We start from the raw sequence: 8,158 nt of genomic DNA, 5'->3' as shown, positions 1-8,158 counted from the left end.
AGGAGCGGGGCGGTCGTCGGTGAAGCGCAAGATGGCGGCGCGGCCGCGAGCGGAGGTGGCGGGCGGGCAGGCCGGCGGGCGGGGCGGGCCGAGGGGCGAGGCGGAGCGGCGCCGTCAGGCAGGGGCTCGCGTCTCCCGCCGGCGCGGGCGGAGGGGCGGCTCTTGTCGCTAGGAGGTGGGAGGGCGACCCCCCCGCCCGGGGAGGCGTGCTCCCCGCACGGCCCCGCGTCCCCGGGGAGCGGGCCGGGTGCTCTCCCGGCGGCGGCAGGGCAGCGACGGCGGGTCCTGCCCGGCGGGGGGGCCGGGCCGGGCCCGGCGGGGGCTGCCGCCCCGCTGCCGCCCGCGGGGTGGGCGCGGTGGGTCGGCCGCGTCCCGCCCGCCTCCCTATTGTCTGGGGCTGCGGGCGAGTGGCTGGCGCTGTCCCTGCGGCCGGGAGGCGGTGGCGGCGGGGGGTGTCGCCGGCCGGGTGCGGCGGGCTCCGGGCTGCCTGCGGGGGGAGAGCCGGGGCGTAACTTCGCAGCGGACTGCTCCGTCCCTCCCCCGGCCCGGCCCGCAAGGGGATTAAACCCCTTCGAGCCCGACGACCGACCGTCTCTCACCCCTGCGCTTCCCTTTGCTCGCCGCAGGGCGGAGGAAGATTCGGCGGACTCGCCCGCCAGAAAGGAGAGGCCAGCAGTTCAATCCCGGGGCGCCCGCAGGAGCTGGCGAGTTCCCGCCCGGTTTCCCGGGCTGCGTGCCCCTGCCGGCTCTCGGGCTGACGGACTGACCGACAGACAGACTGACGGCAGCCGACGAGCCGTGAAGTGCTGGCTCCGGAGTTGTCTTGCATCCCGTGGCGTTGCGGAGTGGGTGTGAGCGTGGAGGAACAGTGCGGTGTCTGTGCAGGCCAGGTTGGGAAAGATGTCTGGCTTGTTCTTCTGGGGGTGTCTGGGTCTTGGGGCGCCTTCTGACGCTCGGCTCTCCCCTAGATCAGGATGAGCAGCACGGGAGATCAACACCGACTTCAATAAACCGTGTATGGCGGCAGTTCTGGATCTCTGACAGGGCTCAGAGTATCTGCAGTAGTGACCGTTATCGGGTAGGTATTTGTGCTTGATTTCCAAGCTGCTTGGACTTGTTGGTAGGTCAAAGTTTACTTTGCCCCGTGTCACGTGAAATAGTGAAGGCTGAGATGTCTCTTGGTCTGCAAGCTGGAATAGGTGCCGCTTCTACACTGGATAAGTAGGGAGAGTGTACTCGGCGTGTCGAAGTGCATATAAACATTGTATAAATAAAAAGTGCATTTTGTTATGAAACTTGTTACGTGAAAACAAATACTCCGTTAAAGATAGGAGTGAAAAAAAGAATGTTAAAAGCTGTGCTCTTGGCTTTGACCAGCAGTCTAGTTTTTGTTTGGCTTTGCTTAGAAGGATTTCACACAGAAAAAATAAAGCTTGCGAGTACTTACAGAAACCCTGTTTAAAGCAACCTGCGTGACGCAAGCTCGGGGGCTGCCCTGAATTGGGACCTCTTTGAGTGAGCACGCATCATTTAGAAAACCCTTTTGTTACTGTCTTTAGGTGTTGCCAGCAAGGCAGTCTATTTCACTTGTATTGTTAAATGAATTCCCTTGAGCCGGTTAGAGGCAAATGCTGGTTTTTATAACTGAAATGATTGGCTTTTAACTTCAGGCTAGTGGTTCTTGTGTCTTTGCTAGACTGAAAATCCCTCTGTCACCACATTTGGGTAATGTGTCTGTATACTCTGATTGTCCCCAGACTTGCCTTTGTAAAACATAGCAGTTTGAGGTAGAGCTTTTCTTTGTGAGGCTCTCTCTCTTTCTACTCTCTTCATGTTTCTTATGACTCTCTTCTGGATTATTTCCTCTCTTACAACAGCCTTGATGACCATGTGCGTGGTTTAGCTGGATTCAGTGGCCTGGTGCCTAGCCTTAATTACTGTCACTCATGGCTGTTGGTCGTTATCTGCACAGACAGTATTTATCACTGCATACCAACATATCACTGGAGACTGTTAGAGCTGTGTATCGAACAGTTCTGCCTTCTGTAGATTTCTGAGTACTGAAGAATTTCTGTCGAATAATGGACTTTGTGTTATCATTAGGTTTCCTTTTGTTCCTGATGTACTGAAAAGACTGTTTCTTGTGTCTTTTGCTTCACTGAGCAGTCTATTGCACTTCACTTAAGCTTATTGCTATGCCTGAGCATGTCCGTGGGTTTTTGCCCCATTTGTTTACAGGTAGTCTAAGGGAAAGGATTAAATTTTGGTTAGCTTCTTCATCTAGTTATGATTGACACTGCTGACCCTTTTGTGTAGATGTGCCTTTAGAAGAGTCTTATTTCAAAAGCAGTCATCTATCTTTGAAGTCAGATTCTTTCCTCTAGTCTGAGTTCAGGATTTTTTCCACCTTTATGGAACTGGAACTTTTAAAGCAGCAAGTACATATAAACCGGGGTTTTATTCTGTTTGCACTTAATAAATATCACCAGGGCACAATGACTTGTAGCTAAGCTGTGGCTAATCATTATTTTGGTGATCGGTTTCTCTTTACGTGGCAAGCAGAGGTCTAGTCAAGAGTTCCATGGTGTCAAATTCAGTATTTTTATGTTTTCTAATTTTTAGAAATCCTGAACCTGTTGCAAAATTTACAGAATTAGCTTTTCAGTGTCTGATTATTAAATTAGAGTCCTGTGTGGTAACAGTTTTGGGGTCATGGCATGAGGGAAGGTTCTGAATGGACATGCTGTTCTCTTCTGGGTATTAACGGTCAATATTCCCTCTCCTTGTGCTTTAGATGTGGTGTCATTGATCCATGAGTGTCCAGGATGGTTCACCTCTGAGTTGTCAGTGACTTGTTTACAAGTGACGCAGTTTTCAGTATAGTACCATTTCCCCTTTTTCTTCTGTTTACTTTGTATTTCCTAAATAGGCAGCAATGTTGATCTTAGTGTTCTGCTCCTGTATCTCCCTACTGTGTGTCAGTAGCCTCACCTTTGTGAATACATACCTGTAAGAATACAATTTTCTGATGTTATTTTTTTAAGTTTCTGATATTGCCAAATTAGGCATTAAAGCAGCTTCTTTTCTCAGGCTATCAAAGGGATGTGATTACTTAAGTTTTCAGCATTATTAGTATCATCATTATTAGTTTCAATTAATTGTCTTTATTCTGATTCATCTTCTCTCCTTTTTTAAAATTTTTTTTGTGGCTAGTTCAGTACCTTTCCAAACATTCAACCCCCTTCGCTGCATAGACAGTTGTTTCTTTTTCTGTGGAGGTGGGAGCCACCACAAATGATACATTTCCTTATCCCGTACCAGCCAGATGGCATTTCACAATTCTGTGCCTTGCATCACTTTAACTGATGGTTCATTTCCAGTTCTATTGCCTTTCTGTCAAGGAACTAGAAGGAACTTTGGAAGGTCCACTCAAGTCTTTTTCATATCTTCAGAGTTCAATGAACTGTAACGTATTTCATAAAACAGTGTCTCTACTACCAGTGGATCCTTTCTAATCAGCTTCAGAAATCGGCCAAAACTGAGCAAAAGTCTGCTGCTGTTGCCTGTGGGAAGATGTGTACCAGGCTTTTATCCTGAAGAGCTTTGAGATCATAGTAGATGTTAAACTGCAATAGAATGCCGTGAAAAGTGTATAATCTAAAGGGGCAAGAACTGGAATGTAGAGTAGAGCATGCATTTATATTGTTAAAAATCTAAAAAGGGCAGTATCACACTAAAGCACAGAAACTAGGAAAATTGCCGATGACTAAAAGAGGAATGAATGCGGCTAGATGGAAGAATGTGTAGGAAAACTGGTGAAGCACTTTCAATATGCTGCTTTCTGCACTCCGTAAATTATGTCAAATATAGCAAAGAACTTAATGTTGCAAAAATCCTTTAGCAGCTTGACCTCTGCTTATGCCTAGCAAGTACAAAGGAGCTCAGTACCTTCTACTTCCAAAGAACCGCCTTCAGCTTGTGTTTGGAGCCATTTAAGAAAGTGAGTTTGGTATTTTAGGTTCACTCCGTGCAACTTGGCCTCCCTGGTGACATTCTGCAATCTGCTACTCACCCTCCTTACCCATTGGTCTCACTAGGAGTTGAAGTGCTGCCAGGGGACCCACAATTTGAAATCATTGCTCAAGCAAGCTTCGAAGGCTGACCGTTTTGTTTAAACTGTGGGCAAACAGAACTGTATCATGAGGCATACATAACACCTGTCCTTGCTCTTTGGCAAGGCCAGCATCGTTCAGTGAGCTCCAAATTCACCCCACCAGACAGAAGGACAGAAATGAGCTTTTGAACTTTCTAATGGTTATGATAAAAGTTCCACACATCCAGCACTCTGAATCTTCAAAGTGTCTTATGAACCATGTCTGTGTGCCCAGGTGGCCAAGAAGGCCAGTAGCATCCTGGCTTGTATCAGAAATAGTATGGCCAGCAGGACTAGGGAAGGGATCATCTCCCTGTACTTGGCACTGGTGAGGCTGCATCTCGACTACTGTGTTCAGTGCTGGGCCCCTCGCTACAAGAAGGACATTGAGGTTCTAGAGCATGTCAGAAGGGCAACGAAGCTGGTGAAGGGTCTAGAGCGCAAGTCCTGTGAGGAGCAGCTGAGGGAATTGGGTATGTGTAGCCTGGAGGAGGCTCAGGGGAGACCGTATTGCTCTCTACGTCAAAGAAGGTTGTAGCAAGGTGGGTGTTGGCCTTTTCTCCCAGGTAACAAGCGATAAGACGAGAGGAAACGGCCTCAGGTTGCACCAGGGGAGGTTTAGATAGGATATTAGGAAAAATTTCATTGAAAGGTTTGTCAAGCACCGGGACAGGCTGCCCAGGGAAGTAGTGGTGTCACCATCCCGGGAGACGTTTAAAAGACATATAGATGTGATGCTTAGGGACATGGTTTAGCAGTGGGCTTGGCAGCGTCAGGTTAATGGTTGGATTCTAAAATCTTTAAGGTCTTTTCCAGCCTAAATGAATCTATGAATTGGATAGGAAATAGCTTTCAATGTCAATTAGGCAATTGTGTAGGTTTCAAGGGCTGATTCCTTGTTTATAGGTGAGGAGTGCATTTATTTTAGCATTGTTTTACCTTACAAAGCTGCTAAGAACTCTATAGATGGGAATGCATGTTTGTATAGTCGCAGGCAGTCTTGGTAGAGGTCTCTAAGCTTGGCTTTCCTAAAAATTGAGATATATTAGCCTAAACAAAACATGGTACTAACATGATGGCCTTGCTCCCTGTGTTATAATGGAAGGGCATGCTTCCTGTGTCAAAGTGCTGTTGATTTTAAGCCTCTCCTATTGGCTCTGTGCATTGGTGTAAGGCTCTGTTTTGCTAATTCAGTCAAAATGAGATCTAGGAATATTGTATCCCCTAAGAAGAGGGGACACAATGGAGAAGGAGTCAGGAAAGAAAAATTATTACTACCTGAGCTGTAGAAGACTGGTAGTTAAACCTTAGTTACAGCTGTGTGCTTCTTGAAAATGCCCAGACTCCTGTTTAATCTTTAGAATACTTTCAAAGTAGAATACTGCCTTTTTATCCACAGGTCAGCTGCCTTCAGCAACATCAGCTGGAGCTGAGGGTGCTCTGCCAATCAGAGCTGTATCAGGAGTAACTACTGATTAGACAATAACTACAATTAGGCAGTAACTACAGGCACCTGGCAGCAGTTGCCACCTAACTAGGTGGAGCAAGTGGTAAAACTCAGGGGTTTCTGTTTCTCAGTAGGATTCTCAGCAATGTGAAACACATTTATAGCTTTGGTGGAATTTTTGGAGCATTCAGGACTGCACAGTGTCCAGCCTTGTTTGCAGTGTTGAGTACTTATGGCTCTCTGTCCTCCAGACTTCTCAGTGGGGGTCTGAACTGACAAAAGGTTCATCATACCTGGAGCGTCACATCAATTCAAGTTTTTTGTGCGTGGATCAGTTTGAGCAATTGGTGCCTGTACAAGATCTCTGCCGGTACTGTAGCTATCCGTTAAAACACGATGCAAACCCACACAACTTTACTCCTTGTATCTTATGAGTGGTTTTCAAATTTGGCTTCTTAATACGTTTTCCTTAAATTTATTGCAGTTTGTGGGTAAGTAAAGAACTATTTTTTATATTTCATTAAAATAAATAATTAAAGGTAGAATTTTTGGGGGGTGAAATGATTGCAGCTTTGGGTGTTTTATCTTACAGTCCACAAACATTAACTTTAAATACTAATTTAAATCCTAATAATTCTTGACAAGTAGCATTTTTTTTTTTTTTTTCCTCTAGTTTGTGGGTTCCTGCAGGGGAAAATAAGGCTTTGTTAATATCAGCTGTTTGTTTCTTTTGGGGAAAGGCAGGAAGTTGTGAGAAAAAAGAGTAATATTGAAGTAAAGTAAGTTTACTCTTTCCATATATAGTAGAGCAATAGTCACATGTGCACATCTTTAGAAATACATATATTAATCCTTGTCTATAATGTTCAGAGAGGGAGAGGTTTTATGTTTCTAAATACACGGAAATTTTACTTCAGAATCCTTTGCTTTGAAAGCTTTCCAGTATATTAATATCTGTGTGGATGATGACGGTGCATAAACCACACTCTGTGGTCACGTGTGCTTACTGACAAAGAGTGAGGAATGTTTTCACTGCAGTTCAGGCCAGATGCATATGGGCACGAGCTGGTTCTAAGGGCAGATTTGCGGATATATGCTCCTTTATTTGAGTGAATATCCTCTTTTGGGATGTAATCCTCATGAAGTTACTATCTGTGAATTAGCGAACAGGAGCCCTCTTCCTTACCAGGTAATGTTTAATTCCGGATGCTGCAGAGAGCTGGGGCTGAAGGTGTGAGCTTTCCGGGGGGTTGGAATTGAAGACTGCTCTGCACCGGAGCAGCTTCTCCGCACTACCTTATGCGGGAAGATTCAGCCTTTTCCACCCGAAACAACGAAATGAAAAGCTCAGTCAGCCATTTCATCTTGAGATACCCCGCCCTCCAAAACAAATACTAAAAAGATGATGTAGGTTTTGGCCCATGCATATCCCAGTAATTTCCACTGATTAAGTTGATGCTTGTAATTGGATCTAGACAGGCCATATTTTGCAAAAATATCTTTTTTCATCTCAGTAGAGGAAGTTACAAGATTTATATAGTCCCTTTGATATTTTATTTAACCAGTAACTGGTTGGGAAGGAAAGAGTGTGTTTAGTTTACCATTGTCCTAGATTTAGTTTTAATATCTAATGTTTAAATGAAGGGGGGGTTGATCTTTATTCTTAATGATTCATGCTGCCTCGAAGCACAGTGGTTTCTAGTTGTGTGCTGCCTTTCTCACTGGGGGATGCAAACAAAAGAACAGTAATTTCAGACTCCTCCTTCAGTTTCCAAGAGAACCTTAGCAGCTCAGGGATAGCTTTGAATTTTAAAAAGCATTTTTGTTCCAAATTATGTAGTGATTGCACACAAAATAGCAGTGCTGTAATATGCAATTTAGAACAAAAGCATGATGGTGCTCATTTGCTTTTAATACTGCTTTTTCCAGCGGAAAAACAAAAAGTGGATTCAGTTCCCATAAACCAGTCTTGCAAAATCCTCTCAAACATTTATTAGTCTAGACACAAAATATTCTCAACCGGCCTCAGATTGACAATGGCCAGGAAAAAAAAAAAAAAAAAAGGCGAGCTAATATTGTACTTGGCTGTCAAAAAAGGGAAAGGGGAGGAAAAAAAAGCTTGCCCCAGTGAACTAGTTACTAGTGAACCAGTAACATTTTGCTGGGGCCGCCTACAACAAGAGATGCATCTTATTCCCACGAGGTTTCCAGGCCTGCCTATTCTCTTATGCTAAACTTAGACACTCTCATAAACATTCTCCTTGAGTACCACACCCCACTCGTCATATCCTGGGCTCTTCTAATTTGGTTGATTCAAGAATGACACTAAACATGTTCATCTTGCCTCTCCTAACCAATCTTTGTATTCTCCCATCTCCCCCCCCCAGTTATCATTTGCCTAATGCATTAATTCAAAAACAATCCTAATATATGGGAACTGGCATAACTGATAGAATTAAAATTATTTAAAATAGGTGATTTAATCACAATTTAGATCTGTGTGTAGAGATCCTTGATTTGAAGTATTTCTTCTGATCTTGATTTGCATTTGAGCTTTT

This window comes from Athene noctua, unplaced genomic scaffold, assembly GCF_965140245.1.
Source record: "Athene noctua unplaced genomic scaffold, bAthNoc1.hap1.1 HAP1_HAP1_scaffold_66, whole genome shotgun sequence".
Lineage (NCBI taxonomy): Eukaryota > Metazoa > Chordata > Aves > Strigiformes > Strigidae > Athene > Athene noctua.
The sequence above is the reverse complement of the archived record's forward strand: the minus strand, read 5'-3'. Positions refer to the sequence as shown.